The sequence below is a fragment of the Pinus tabuliformis genome, chromosome 2_2, assembly GCF_031772625.1.
Source record: "Pinus tabuliformis cultivar Carrire ecotype Pingquan chromosome 2_2, CPIR1, whole genome shotgun sequence".
Classification (NCBI taxonomy): Eukaryota; Viridiplantae; Streptophyta; class Pinopsida; order Pinales; family Pinaceae; genus Pinus; species Pinus tabuliformis.
Window position 1 is genome coordinate 1,140,779,903 of NC_142300.1, and position 16,239 is coordinate 1,140,796,141.

Consider the following 16,239-nt stretch of genomic DNA (forward strand, 5'->3'; position numbering starts at 1 on the left):
AAGTCGTAATTTCTATTAATATAAAGAAATTATATTTTGTAGATGCCAAGTGCATATGCATATGGAGGCATAGATGCCTGACTAGTTCATAAACTATTGATCGAGAAGAAAGTCTGTTATATCTCCACCGAGGGAGTCCACTAAGACTGTGCTAGTTGTTACTGATATAAGTTGATCAAAAATAAGTCCTGCTCTACGCAAAGAGTGACAATATAAAACTGTGTGTTACCAAAAATTGAGTTGTAAATCATGACAAAAAACAGTAGTAATATATACATTGTAATATGAGTGGGCCCTATAGCCCATCGTCTATAGGATCATCAAAAGGTCTATGATAATGCTGGTAGAAAGTTCCATCGATCTCCTCCGGTATCAACCAGTCATTTCCTTGTCTATGCGCTGGTTCTTTTGATAGTTGATCTTCCCCTGTATTTTGTTCCCTGTAAATGTGTTGACATACAAAAGAGTCAAATGAAGTAATCAATCGTTTTGCTTCATCTAATATATGCCTCAATGAAAATGCATAGCAATGTGATTGCAATTTCAGAATCTCCAAAAAGTTGTAGATGACTGCACTGTTTTTGCAATGCAAAGTGTATAATGTGTTTTGCTGTGCAAAGTTCAGCAAAATTATTGGTGCCCCTGCCTAAGTTAATTTGGATCTTGAAGCAATGATTTTCATTAAGGTATAGGATGGCTCCAAGCCCACAGCCTGCCTCTTGAGCAGAGCCATCAAAATATTAATTACAATATATTATTAAAAAAAATCAATTTATCATTTATTTATTTTTTTTAATATCAAAATTATAAAAAGATATCAATATAATTATAAAATTATACTATAAATAAAAAATATATAATTATATCTGAATTTAAAATTAATTTATACATAACCAAATTCAAAATTATATATATAATTGGTAGATGTATATATTGTTAAGGTATTCCATATAATAGTCATCAAAACTCTATAGATGTACCACATACTTAACCCTCAATGACAACACCATTAATAACCATTATATCCCACGACAAGATTGCACACATCAAAAACCTAAAAGTGAAGAGACCAGACACAATGACTCCCAAAAGTGACGAAACCAGACGCATGAATATCTGACTCCTCAATGTGAGCGTGAATTGCATGGCAAAAGAATCCGGAGGCCAGCTCCACCAAACCTCTTAAAAATTTGAAAATGAGGTCAAATCGAAATTGGAGAGGCTTTAAGCTGCAGTTTGCTGCATTCTCACACTCAGTATAGTAACATTCCTAATTCACTCAGTAGGGAACGTTTCACACTTCACATTTTCTCGACGTATGCAGTTTGATTTGAAGTTTATCCGAAAATATTTGCGTTATTGATTATTGGATTAAATTGCGTCATTGAACATGTTTTAAATCTCTGGTTTTGAATGATTTCTTTCATCTCTGCAGAGGTTGCCCATTGAGTTTTGACAATGGCTCAGAATTATATGGCTGCGTTCTTAATTATTATTGCTGTACATGGATGGCCTGAATATGTGTGTGATCCTTTGAAGTTTCAAGCCTTGGGATTGAATATCAAGGATTTGGCATACTGTGATAAATCTTTGCCATTTTTAGAGCGTGCAAAAGACTTAGTGAGTAGATTAACTTTGGTCGAGAAACCTGGCCAGATGGGAAGCAGCGCTACTGGAGTAAAGAGGCTTGGAATTCCCAAATACCTATGGGGGTCGGAGGCATTGCATGGATTAGCTACCAATAGTCCCGGTGTCAAATTTGAAGGGCCTGTACCATCTGCAACGAGCTTCCCTCTTGTCATTTTAACCGCTGCTGCTTTTAATGAAACTCTGTGGAGAACAATTGGAGAGGTAATGCTCATTGTTTGTGAATGGGTATACATTTATGCAACGTTTATGCATTTTAGGTTTAAGGAAATCTGAGTGTAAATTGATGCAAAAATTAAGAAAAATTTTGGAGATTTAATGAGTATATTTTGAAATATTTCTAGAATCTGAGAGTATGAATGTGATAGTAGATTTTGAAAATGTTATTTTGATTGTGGATTTTGGGAAGGTCTAGAATGAGACAGATATGGTGAAGCAATTGACTTAGCCAAGGAATTATCTCAGAAATTTGAAGTCTAACTTGTGGGCTGAATGAGTTTTTCTACCCTATCTTATTTAATTGAAGTCTAACTTGGGGGCTAAATGAGTTTTTCTACCCTATTTTTTTTAATTAATTTTAATTTTAACCAAAATTAAGTAAAGAATTTTAAAAACTTGAATTTAAGTGGTGTAATATGTAGAATTTGAATGTCTGATTTTCAGGATAATAAAAAATCACATTCTTTCTTGAAATTATTTTGTAAAAAATTTATAGTTTATTTATTTTATAAATTAATTTACGTGTGTATATATATAATCTACCCTGAATCAAATTAACCATTACTATTCAGCTTAATACTTTTATCATCCATTTTTAAAATCTATGAAATGGTAAATGAAATTCCTTTATGGTGGCATTCAATGCAGGTGGTATCCACTGAGGCACGAGCCATGCACAATGTTGGGTAGGCAGGATTAACATATTGGAGCCCTACCATCAACCTTTTAAGAGATCCAAGATGGGGTCGTGCGCAAGAAGTCCCGGGCGAGGACCCTTTTGTGGTGGCCAGATATGCCCTGAACTATGTCAGGGGTTTGCAAGATCACCCAAATGCCTCGTCAGGGAGACTGAAAGTTGGTGCCTGTTGCAAACATTACACTGCTTATGATCTCGACCTGTGGAAGAACATCAATCGTCTTGACTTTAATGCAGAGGTGGGCTCTAATTTCACAAAATTGTCTACTTTTGATTTAATATTTTAATTTCAATGTTTTAATTTCTATATCCATGTTTTTTAATAAATATTAAAATTTACAATAATTTATTTATTTATTTTTAAATTAAATTACTTTATATTTATATAAAAATCAAATTTTCATATTGATCCTTTAAACATTAATTTCATAAACTCAAAGAAAACCAGCTTATCCAACACAAATTTTATTTTAATTGCCACATAGCAACAACCACTTTCTTTCTGCTCAAAAAAATTGACACATGGCTAAAAAAATCACTCTCTTTTGAAACCAACACAGATTTAATTTAATTACCACATAGCAGCAACTTACTTCTTTCCACCTAAAAAAATCACACCAACTTTTTTGAACCCAATACAAATCTAATTACCACACAGCAATAACCAACTTATTTCAGCCCAAAAATATTACCACATGGACTAAAAAAATCAAACCAACTCTTTTGAACCCAACACAAATTTAATTACCACGTAACAACAACAACCAACTTCTTTCACCCAACACAAATTTAATTACCACATAACAACCACAACCGACTTCTTTCACCCAAAAAAGATTACCACGTGGCCTCAAACAGCATCTTTCATCCCGAAATGGTGTAACGCCTGTTTAATTTGAACATGAATGATTTACTAATTTTGAATTGATTTTGATTCTAACTGGAATGAATGCAGGTCACTCAACAAGACATGATGGATACTTTCCAACCTCCTTTTGAGGCATGCATTAAAGATGGGGATGCTAGTAGTGTAATGTGTTCTTACAATCAAGTCCAGGGAATTCCCACCTGCGCAGATCCGAAGCTTTTGGGGGAAACCATCAGAGGGGAATGGAAACTTAATGGGTAAGAAAATGATATTAGTATTGAGTTCTTTAACAATTCATAGCTCTGATACTAACCGATTGCCATGATTCTAACTTATGTTGTTTAGGTACATTCTGTCTGACTGTGACTCTGTTAAAGTACTATATGCTAACCAGAACTACACAAAAACACGAGAAGACGCTGTAGCATCTGCTTTGAGAGCAGGTTGGTCTAGACATTTAGACAATGTTGCAATGTTTTATTTTAGTGTCTCACAGCAATTTTAAAAAATTCACTTCATTGCATGGTTTTTCTCCTTTGATTCAGGATTGGACTTGGACTGTGGATCGTTCTATCTGGATTATCTAGAATCTGCAGTTCTGCATGGAAAGGTCAAGGAATCGGATTTGGATAAAGCTTTGATAAACTTGTATATGGTTCTGATGAGAGTAGGTTTCTTTGAGGTAGATGAGCATTATGCCAATCTGGGGCCCAAGGACATCTGCACTGCTCAAAATCAAGAGTTGGCTGTTGAAGCAGCCAGGCAAGGTATAGTTCTTCTTAAAAATAATGGAGCCTTACCATTATCAACTAATCATATCAAAATATTGGCCGTGGTTGGACCCCATGCCGATGCCACCAAGTCCATGATAGGCCTCTATGCGGGTACGTTTTAGTTGTTTTTTTCACATTTCAATTACCCTAGACTTATGAAGTACTGAAAGTGAACATTATTAAAATTAATAGTATGGTATGGTCTGGCACTTGAATTGCAGGGGTTCCTTGTATCTACACCCCACCTGCACAAGGGTTGGGTAAATATACTAAAGTTGTATATCGACCTGGATGCCTCGACGTGGCATGTAACAACACACGCCTGATAAGTCCGGCAGTGAAGGCAGCCAAAGAAGCTGATGCAACTATTCTGGTTGTGGGGTTAGATGTAAAGCACGAGGCAGAAGGACTTGATAGAGAGAGTCTACTGTTACCTGGGAATCAGACGGAACTTGTAACTTCGGTGGCCAATGCTTCCAAAGGACCAGTCATACTGGTTATCATGTCCGGAGGTGGAGTCGATGTCAGTTTTGCCAAAAATTTAGACAAAATTTCAGGGATTCTGTGGGCTGGATATCCTGGTCAAGGGGGAGGAGATGCCATAGCTCAGGTCATATTTGGAACATATAATCCAGGTACAAGGTGCAACACATTTATCAACCAATCACGTGATTTTGAACACTACAGGATACCTGTTTTATCTATATAATTCTTCAGGGTCTTATTTTTCAATTTATCAACATTTGCTTCACTGGTCAACCCGAAATATTAGACAATTGAAAATCTACACACTTAAAAATTCCAAAAACACTGACAATCATTATGACGAGTAAATGTAAAAAAACACACCCAGCAACACAGATTTTTCAGTTTTATTTTTTAATACAAGTAACTGTTCACGCTACCTTTTGTGGCCCTTTTTATTTGGATTGCAGATTATTAGAAAATATCAAAATTGCACCGGAGCTAGGTCAAATAATGGAATTAGCTTTTACTCTTAGATTTTGTTCTTTGAATTTTGAAATATTTTAGTAAGCTGCAATTTGAAACCATTCACTCTATTCTTATGTGGTTATTTTTATTAGATTGCAGATTAAGAGAATAGTTTAGATTTTCAAAGATAAAAGTGAGATCAAACAAAACAATTTACTTACTTTTTTTCTTCAAATTATGGAATATTCATAAACTTTTTTTTTCAAATCCTGGAATATTCTATGAATAAGATGAATAACTTCAAGTCCCTTGTGCCAGTGAGCTAGAATAAAATGAATAAGGTATTTCTCATAACTCAGTTCAGCAAAATTTCACTCATTGAAAACCCTTTTTCGGGATGTCAGGGTTGTTCTGCCAGTGAGCTAGAATAAAATGAATAAGGTATTTCTCATAACTCAGTTCAGCAAAATTTCACTCATTGAAAACCCTTTTTCGGGATGTCAGGGTTGTTCTACTCAAACAAGTTATTGATGGTTTTTATTGATGGATTTTAGCTCCAAGTATATGGGCATACATGGTTGTTTAATGTAAAAAAAAGTTTATAATTAAATTATCGTTATGCATGTTGAAATCTAATTTCAACGCTGCCGTACGCTATCAACCAAAACCGCCTGCAAAACCACAAAACTGCCCAGAATCATATCGCACCGCCATCCATGAAAAGTGGTTTCCGTATTGTTGAGCTCCGATGCGTTTTGGTGCAGGCACGTGGCTCTCGCCTGACGTAGGCAACTTTGACCCATCGGGAGGTAAAGCTCAGCAGTTAAGTGCCTTCCGATATCCTCTCCATCGTCCGATCTGGTTGTGTGTTCTCCACCGTCGATCTCCGAAGTTGCAGCCCGTCCGCGTCAAGTCAATTTAATTTTGCGTGGAGTGGAAGACTATGGTTTGACCGCCGTGTAAGAAAAGTCATGGCTTTTAATGCTGTTCGTATTGTTTGGTGGAGGCCTGTTTTAAATGGTTATGGGCATACGTCCCATTTATATTTTTTATATATGCATTTACGTAAGTTTAGGTGTAGGCCATTTAATATGGTTATGGGCCACGTTAGTTTTTTTTATTATGTTTTCATATATGGCTATGTGTGTAGTAGTTTTTAGTGTAGAGTGGCTGCGGGAGCATATAGTGTTGTGCGTGTTTCTTTTGGGAGAGGTGTATTGTGCCTGCGCACAATTTTTATGTAATTGTATTATGTTGTGGCTGCGCTCGGTGGAGCAAATTTTTGTTAACGCACAGCAGTGCGAGATATGAATGAGGTGTGTATTCACAGCAGTGAAAAATGATGATGGTGCGGTAAAAGAAAAAGAAGAACCAGAGGATGTATGCACAACAGTGCGAGAAAATATAGGAAGAACAGAGTTGTAATGTTTTTGTGATGTATTGCAAAACAGAGAAATAGCAAAAACCATGTGTGGTTTTGTACAGAAGTGTATAAGGAAAATGGTGGAGCGCATTTGTATGCATATGTAAATTTTATTTTACAGTAGTAAAGTGTTTTTCACTGCAGTGAATGTAAAAGGGGATTTACAGCAGTAAACCCAGCTCAGTAATTTCTCAGGGTGAAAACAGAGTTTTTGTTTAATATTGTTTTTGGTGAATTCCTCTCAGCAAAGAGGATGAATGTTTGTATGAGGCTTCATATTTTAAGCAATAGAAATGTTTTTATGCTGTGTAATGGACTGTTGTGAGTCATTTGGTTTTATTAGCTTCGCTGTGCAAAGGTCCTGGAAGAAATGAAACAGAGCATTGGCTCTGTGGTATTTGCTTGAATGGTTTTTGGTATTTTCCCATTGAAAAATATCCAACAGTGGTATCGGAGCTAGTCCAGGCTCTTTGAAGACTCAAAGAAGCTGAAGGAAGGTGTTGTAGCAGCAGTCAAACTTCTCCAGCAGTGTGAAGCCTCAGCGAAAAGGATTAAGGTATTCCTCAAGCTTTCATTTGTGTTACTGTTATAAACAGTCAGTGATTAAAAAAACACAGTCAAGTATTTAAAGCCTAGATAAGAATGGCAAGGTCAAAGAAGAAAGCCTCCAGGGCTGTTAAAAATGTGTCTCCCTCCTCTACTAAACTAGAAGGGAATCTATTTGAAAGCATTGTATTTGAGGTTCCAAAGTTTGATGGAAACTTTGATGTATGGGAAATAATGATGAGGGCTTTCCTAATGTCTGAGGGGATTGAAGTCTGGGAGTCAGTGATTGATGATAGCCAGAAGGATAAAGAATCCATGGAGTATGATGCACAAGCAGCAAAACTAATCTTAGATGGTCTCCCTGATTCAGTGAAGAAGAATCTTGGAAAATACTCATCAGCAAAAGATATATGGGACAGACTGCATGACCTTCATGCAAAGGGAGCACTGACCATGACAATGAGTCAAGAAGAACCCATCATAGAAGCTGAGAATGAGAATCTTGACCTCATCAAGGTTCAAGTAAGAGAAAGGGATGAAGAGCTTGCCAAGCTCAAGAAGGAGCTTGACCAATGCAAGAGGAAACACCATGAGGAAGTCATCTCCATGACAAATCAGCTGAATAGTGCAAAGAAGCAAGCAGATGCCTTGACAAGTCAACTTGAACAAAGACACAAGAAAGTGAATAAGCTTGTGGAAGAGATTGGACAGTACAAGGTAGAGGTCTCCTCCCTTAAGTCCGAACTACAAGAAGCCAAGAAGCAGGCACAAGAAGCTGAAAAGAAAATGGAGAGCAGTCAAGCAGAAATCTCCAAAATGAAGACAGATATTATCTCCTTCAAAATAGTAGCAGCTGAAGCTACTCGTAGCAAGGAAGAAACTGAGGGACAACTAGCAAAGAAAAATAATGAATGTGAAAAGTTAGAAGAAGAGATTGTCCTCCTCAGGAAGAAGGTTGAAGGGATGAACAAGATCATGAAGAGCTCTCAAGCTTTGGATGACATGCTCAGCTATCACAGATCTCCATCTGATAAATCAGGACTTGGGTATGTAGGTGAACCCTCAAACAAGGATGAGGATGGTTTAAGCAAAGGAGATGTGAAGAAGCCAGAAAGAGATGGTGATGCTCCTAGTTCCAGCAAAGGCAAGGAGAAAAATGAAGGCTGCAATAGAAGAGATCCTGTTCCAAGAAGAAAACCAGCTCCAAGAAGAAATGTAGCTGATGTTAAAGAGGTAAGAGGCAATGGTGATCATCAAAGGATCTCAAGGCAGCAAGGCTTCAGGAGTGCATCAAGAAAACCTCCATCTCCCAGGTACCAAAGTTCATTTTATGGTTATTGTTATGCTTGCTCAAACTTTGGTCATATGGCAAAAGACTGTAGAGCATTTCATGGAGATAGATGTTGTGGTCCCCGACAATCTCCAAGGAATAATTTCACAAGAAGAAATCATGAATTCTTATTCATGAATAAAGTTGAATGTCTCAAGTGTCATAACATTGGGCATATGGCACGAGACTGTAACTTGACATGGGCTCTTACACAAGCTAGACCCATGCAAAAGAAGAAAGTTACACAAGTATGGAGAAGGAAGGAAAGGCAATCTGAAAACCCCTTGAACTCCCCAGTGGATCTAAATTTGTTTTGAGAAGAGTCTGCCAAAAGAAGACAAGCATACATTAAAGGGGAGCTTGTAATTGTTGTTTGCTTAACTGTATTAACAGTCATTTGTTGATGGAGGATGTATTGCATCGCAGCGGTTGCAAATGAAATCTTTGTTAATCCCTCTAGAAGGAAATATGCAGCAGTGATGAAATCAGCAATGTTTTTGCTTTGTGTTTATGCAATATGCACAGAAATGCATAAAGAAGAAAAGATGGCAGCGCTCAAATGTAAAGAGCAGCAGTATGCAAGGCAATGAAACCCTCACAGCAGTGGGAAGACAAAATACAAAACAGCAGTTTGGAATTTTTTTTGTGGAGCACATGGATTAGAATGAACAGCAGTTTGAAATTTTTTTTGTGTGGTGCACATGCATTGAAATGCATAGCAATGGAAGGTAGTTTCCTTCTATGTAATGTGAGAGAATATACTCACAGCAGAATGAGTGAGTACAGTACACAGCAGTAAAAAAAATGTAATTTTTTTTATGCAATGCAGCATGCAAAGAAATGCATAAAGAAAAACAAGGACAACAGATTTTTAATGCACACTGGATGTATAAGAATGTGTGTGGCAGCAGAAAGCCAAAGGAATTGCACAGTAGTGCATTGTGTAAAAAAAATGAAGACTAAGATTGTGTGAAGCAAGGGTGTAAAAAGTAACATCCCGTGTTATTTTTTTGTTGTGTGGAGAATGAAGTGCCAAGAGCATGGGCACACAGCAGTATGATGAAACAAAAGGCAACGACAGTGCAAATTGCAGAGGCAATGCAGCAGCAAGAGGTTATGGACAGCAGCACGATGGCAAGAAGGAGAAGCACACAGCAATGCAAATGTGAAAAATGCAGCAGCAAGAAGTTTTGAACAGCAGCACATGCAAAAGAAATTTTCCTTACAGCAGTAAAGGTAAATGTAATGAATTTGTTGTTCATTGAATTAAAATGCAATATATGCAACAGCAGTGAGTGTAAGAAATGTTTACACACAGCTGTGTAAATTTGTAAATTGGGACAGTGTAATTGTTCCAAGAAAGACAGAGTATTTTGTCTTTGAAAAGTGCAGAAGCAGTGCAAGTGTAGACACAGCAGTGTGGGATAGACACAGTAAAGAAGATGACACAACAGTGCAGCAGAGAATATGCATCAGCATAGGAGAACATTGTAATGAGTTTGCACACACAGCAGTGCAATGATTGTTTGTTTTGGAACTGCATTTGAAGTAGTCATTTGGTGAAACCCTCTATTAAAGAGGAAGGTGCTTTTCAGCACATTGTCATTAGTGAATCCCTCTATCAAGAGGATGATGCTTTTCAGCACATTGTCATTAGTGAATCCCTCTATCAAGAGGATGATGCTTTTCAGCATAGTCATTGGTGAATCCCTCTGTTCAGAGGAAGATGCTCTCTAGCATAGTTTGGTGAATCCCTCTGTCATGAGGAAGGTGCTCTTAAGCACAGTTTCAGGTGAATCCCTCTATTAAGAGGAAGACAACTTTGTTTGTTTATGAACTGCAGCAGAAGCAGTTGGTGAATCCCTCTATGCGAGGAAGATTGGTGAACCCCTCTATGTGAGGAAGATATTCTTGTAACAGCAGTTAGTGAATCCCTCTATGAGAGGAAGTGCTTGGGTAAGATTGAAAGCCCAACAGTTGAAATTAAAGGGGAGTGTTGAAATCTAATTTCAACGCTGCCGTACGCTATCAACCAAAACCGCCTGCAAAACCACAAAACTGCCCAGAATCATATCGCACCGCCATCCATGAAAAGTGGTTTCCGTATTGTTGAGCTCCGATGCGTTTTGGTGCAGGCACGTGGCTCTCGCCTGACGTAGGCAACTTTGACCCATCGGGAGGTAAAGCTCAGCAGTTAAGTGCCTTCCGATATCCTCTCCATCGTCCGATCTGGTTGTGTGTTCTCCACCGTCGATCTCCGAAGTTGCAGCCCGTCCGCGTCAAGTCAATTTAATTTTGCGTGGAGTGGAAGACTATGGTTTGACCGCCGTGTAAGAAAAGTCATGGCTTTTAATGCTGTTCGTATTGTTTGGTGGAGGCCTGTTTTAAATGGTTATGGGCATACGTCCCATTTATATTTTTTATATATGCATTTACGTAAGTTTAGGTGTAGGCCATTTTAAATGGGCCACGTTAGTTTTTTTTATTATGTTTTCATATATGGCTATGTGTGTTGTAGTTTTTAGTGTAGAGTGGCTGCGGGAGCATATAGTGTTGTGCGTGTTTCTTTTGGGAGAGGTGTATTGTGCCTGCGCACAATTTTTATGTAATTGTATTATGTTGTGGCTGCGCTCGGTGGAGCAAATTTTTGTTAACGCGCAGCAGTGCGAGATATGAATGAGGTGTGTATTCACAGCAGTGAAAAATGATGATGGTGCGGTAAAAGAAAAAGAAGAACCAGAGGATGTATGCACAGCAGTGCGAGAAAATATAGGAAGAACAGAGTTGTAATGTTTTTGTGATGTATTGCAAAACAGAGAAATAGCAAAAACCATGTGTGGTTTTGTACAGAAGTGTATAAGGAAAATGGTGGAGCGCATTTGTATGCATATGTAAATTTTATTTTACAGCAGTAAAGTGTTTTTCACTGCAGTGAATGTAAAAGGGGATTTACAGCAGTAAACCCAGCTCAATAATTTCTCAGGGTGAAAACAGAGTTTTTGTTTAATATTGTTTTTGGTGAATTCCTCTCAGCAAAGAGGATGAATGTTTGTATGAGGCTTCATATTTTAAGCAATAGAAATGTTTTTATGCTGTGTAATGGACTGTTGTGAGTCATTTGGTTTTATTAGCTTCGCTGTGCAAAGGTCCTGGAAGAAATGAAACAGAGCATTGGCTCTGTGGTATTTGCCTGAATGGTTTTTGGTATTTTCCCATTGAAAAATATCCAACAATGCAGTAAAATCAACTTATCTCGGACATCACATCACGACTTATCTCAGCGCTCTATAAACCTAAAGCCTTCATGATGTAAATGATTTCAATAAATGCAGGTGGTCGCCTTCCCATGACTTGGTATCCGGAGCAATATGTGGAACAGGTTAGCATGGCAGATATGCACATGCGAGCCAATTCAAGTGGGTACCCAGGAAGAACATACAGATTTTACAAGGGCAACACAGTGTATCCCTTCGGCTATGGACTGAGTTACACCAATTTTACATATCAGATAAAGTCTCAATCCCCCCAAGCGATACTGAGAGTTCCCTTGGCTAAGAATCAGAAATGCTTCTCTCTATTTCAACCTGTGGATCCATTTGCATTTCCTTGCGAGTCGATTCGCTTGGAGGATTCGACAGAAACATGTCGGGGATTGAATATCAAAATAGGTATTGAAGTGAAGAACGAAGGTAAGAGAGATGGTAGTGATGTTGTTCTGGTATACTCCGTTCCTCCTACAGGCCTTACCGGAGCTCCATAAAAGCGGTTGATTGCATTCAGGAGAGTGTTCGCGAAGGGTCACAGCAGTGAAATTGTTTCAATAGAAGTTAATGCTTGTGAGAGTTTGGGCTTAGTCGACAATACAGCGTATCGGGTACTGCCAGCGGGCTCCCACACATTGCTGGTAGGGAATAAACCCTCCAATTCGGGAATAAACCCTCAATTTCAATTCCCCTACTGGTATCTCTAAATTTAGCTTAGTTCAGTATAGTAGAACGCATGCAGGCTACCGTTATCAATTTTCTGGAAATCCAGAAACCATCTTCTCTTTTATTATGTTTTGTTGTTTAAACGCAGAGCATGTCATTAATATAATATTACAATCACATCTGTGCTGGCTAGTTATAAAATTTTGCTCTTTAATGGGGATGTTTTTAATTTTGGGTTGTATTATTGTTGCTTTATTAAATGGTTAGTAAATGCTCATAACATCCCTATTAATCATCAAAAGTTTTATTTATATTAATCATCCAAACTTTTACTCCTAACATCCCTATTAATCATCAAAAGTTTTATTTATATTAATCATCCAAACTTTTACTCATAATACATATTGTATTTTCTAACAAAAAATTATTAAAATATAAAAATTAATTCAATTATAATTTTATTTTAAATTATTATTATTACTATTTATCTACATAGGTATATCTATTTTGGAATAAGATTTTCAGAATTTTAATTATTAATTGGATAGTGGAAATTTAACTTTTATAAAATAATTATGCTTTTTTAGTTAAATTGATTAATTAAATGTCACATGAAGAGACTTATAATTTTTTGGACATCTCATAGTGATTATCAATGGTAGTGTAGCATATTCTATCTAGAGAATAAAAATTTCCATAATAAAGTGGGGTAAATTTCCATGCTTAAGAGTCATGTTTTATATTCTTTTAAATGTATATAAGTCTAACTTATATATTAATTTTGTTACAATTAATAATGTTAATATTGGTTTAAAATAACGTTATAATTTAGTTAGTGTTCATGATTGTTTTAATTTTAGCTTATCAATACCATTGGCCAATATGACATGCTTTAATATGCCATTCTCTTTAATCAATTAATTTGAAAGAAATTAATTAAAAGAGCATAAGTAATCTAAAAGAAAATCTTAACCCTTGATATATGAATACTACTATGACTAATACAATCATATAAATTAAATAGCTAGGAGATGTTGCTAAAATTGGAAAAAGTATAAGAATTAACCAAAATTATAACTTCATTTTAAATAATAATAATTAATATTATTAGTAATAAAAATTATATATATATATATATATATATATATATATATATATATATATATAAGACATGTAACAAGATAATTAATCATGGAGATTCTTAATCTATAGCACTCATGAATCTTGTTACATGTCTTACCTATATATATATATATATATATATATATATATATATATATATATATATAAGACATGTAACAAGATTCTTAATCATGGAGATTCAGTGCTATCTCAGTGCTATCTATTACGGAGATTCTTAATCTATGAATAGGCTTTGTTACAATACCATGACTTATTAATCCCTTTGCTATAATTCATTTCATATGACATTTTTTTAAAATTAATAAATTTAATTAAAAGGGAAAAAATGCATAAGTACTTTGGTAATAAATCTTAGTCTTTGATTTGTGTATACTAAGAATATTCTAGAAAATTTTATGGAGGTTAAATCCCTACTATCTCCTTAATAATTGTTAATTAAATTAAAATTTTGGAAGCTCTATTCTAAAATAGACAGGCCTATTAACATAAATATTCCAACATATTCATTGGAGCTTTAATCTCTATCATCCACCCAATAAGTATTAATAACTAAATTAAATGTTTGCAAGGACCATTCTAAAATGGGCATATGATTGCATATTTCCTTTTCAAAATTTTCAATATATTGGTATACTTTTTTTTCTTAAAAATGGATTAGCAGAATTGAATCCCATTTCACAAACAAGACAAAATGTTGATCAAAATTTTTAAATCGACATAAGAGACATTAATACTAATTTTTTTAACAAGAAAGAGTATTTGTATTGTATAATTTAGAATTTGTATTGTATAATTTTGCATCTCGTTCACAACAAATACACTAAGCATTACCGAGCTAATTTATCCAAATTTTCTAATTGTTTTCTCCTTTCCAATAGGAATACATGATTTTCCTTAAAATAATACATTTGAGCAACAAAAAATAAAGATTTTGTACACCAAAGTTACAACACATGACACTACTAATTGATTATGAAAATTTTCATGATAGCTTTCGTGCATGCATGTGTTTCCTCAATATTATTATGAAATCACTTAGATCCCCAAATTTTCCATTTTTATATTTTTTTATTAACCAATTTAACTAAAGAAATATTAAACTTCATCTATCCAGAATTATAATAAACTTGATTTAACCATTAATTTTTAATTTGGAAGAACCATGTTTAAAATTCAAACAATTTACTTTATATATAATTTTCAAAATATTCAGAAAATATATAATTAATCAAATCAATAATAACTATTCAACTTTGTATTTCAAAATCTATAGGATGATAAATAATATTCCTTTATGACACCATTCAATCCAAGTGGTATCCAATGAGGCACAAGCCATGCACAATGTTGGGTTGGCAGGATTAACATATCAGACCCCTACCATCCATTAACCTTTTAAGAGACCCAAGATCAAATGCATCATCTGGGAGACTGAAAGGTTGCAAACATTACACTGCTTATAATCTCGACCTGTGGAAGACCGTCACTTTTTATTTTGAATCTTAATCTCAATATTTCTATGCCCATCTCCATGCCACAATCTAAACAATAGGGGCTGTGCGGCAGTTAGTCCCTATCCAATGTGAATGTTGAAAGCAATGGTGGGAGCAAATTGAAGTTGTGAACTGTAGTCTTGTGCATTGGCAGGTTTGCATTCGAGAGGCTATACACAACTTTCAAAGGCTATCCATACATTATCAATAGACTCTGCAGGCGAAACTATTACCATGCAACTGCAACTGCGATTGGAAAACCATTATAGAATTTATCTGAACTATATCTGTATATCTGTGTCGCTTGCAGGAGGCTGCGTTGGGATTATTATTTCAATAGGACAAGAAATATATATATATATATATATTGTCTGTGTTTTGCTTACAGGAAGCTGAGTTGGGAGAAGAGTGCAGATTACTTTTGGGCAGCACACAGGACTACGAACCCCCGGGTTCCAATAAGGACCATGCAAAGGCCACCATCCCTAGCGAAATGGAGACTCATTACAACAAGAAATTAATGAAAATCAAGGAAAAATCTGAAACACTTGAATGTACTTAGGGTATTAGGGTAGGAAAAATATGAAGCACTTGAATATATGTAAATGTCTTAGGAAATAACTGCCTACAATTATATTGTAGTTTGTCAGCTTCAACTTCACGCCACTCTACTCAGTTACAACGTTGTCAATAATAATTGTATTCTCATTTGCTTCAAATGGACTCAAATAAAATGAAAAGCACAACTATGAGGTTGCATGCAACCCATGTGTTAACATTAAGAAATCTATATATTGATAAAAACAACACAACAAATTTGTTGGTCCACATCGCCACTTCACAGTAGAGTATGAAATTGAGACAGGTACATGTGAATGTCTTAGTAAGAAAAACACAAAACGTCATGTTATGTGTCTGTTTTCCGTGGTTTTCTCACAAGCATGGTTTGCTCCAGCAAATGGTTGATGCAGCTAGGTGTTGACTGTGTCTAAAATAGCAGAAGCGGTTGAAGCACCACTAGAAGCAGAGGTGGAAGCACCAGAAAGAGAGCCAGTGGTCCTTGCTTACCGAGAAAAAGCTACATTTCGAAGGCAAGATCCAGAGCTAGTGGGGATACAGATCTAGTTGAATCAGTTTACTTAGTTGAGCCAAGTGACCCAGCATCTTAAACCATCATCAATGTAGATCAAATGTCCACTTAGACCTTCCACAGTTTTAGATATAAATAAGATATAAAT

At 35.8% G+C, this 16,239-nt stretch overlaps 1 pseudogene; it reads left to right on the forward strand.

The window, feature by feature from the left end:
• Window positions 1–2,523: 2,523 nt before the first annotated feature.
• On the forward strand, window positions 2,524–12,406 carry LOC149197417 (putative beta-D-xylosidase 5; annotated as a pseudogene).
• The last annotated feature ends 3,833 nt before the right edge of the window (window positions 12,407–16,239 follow it).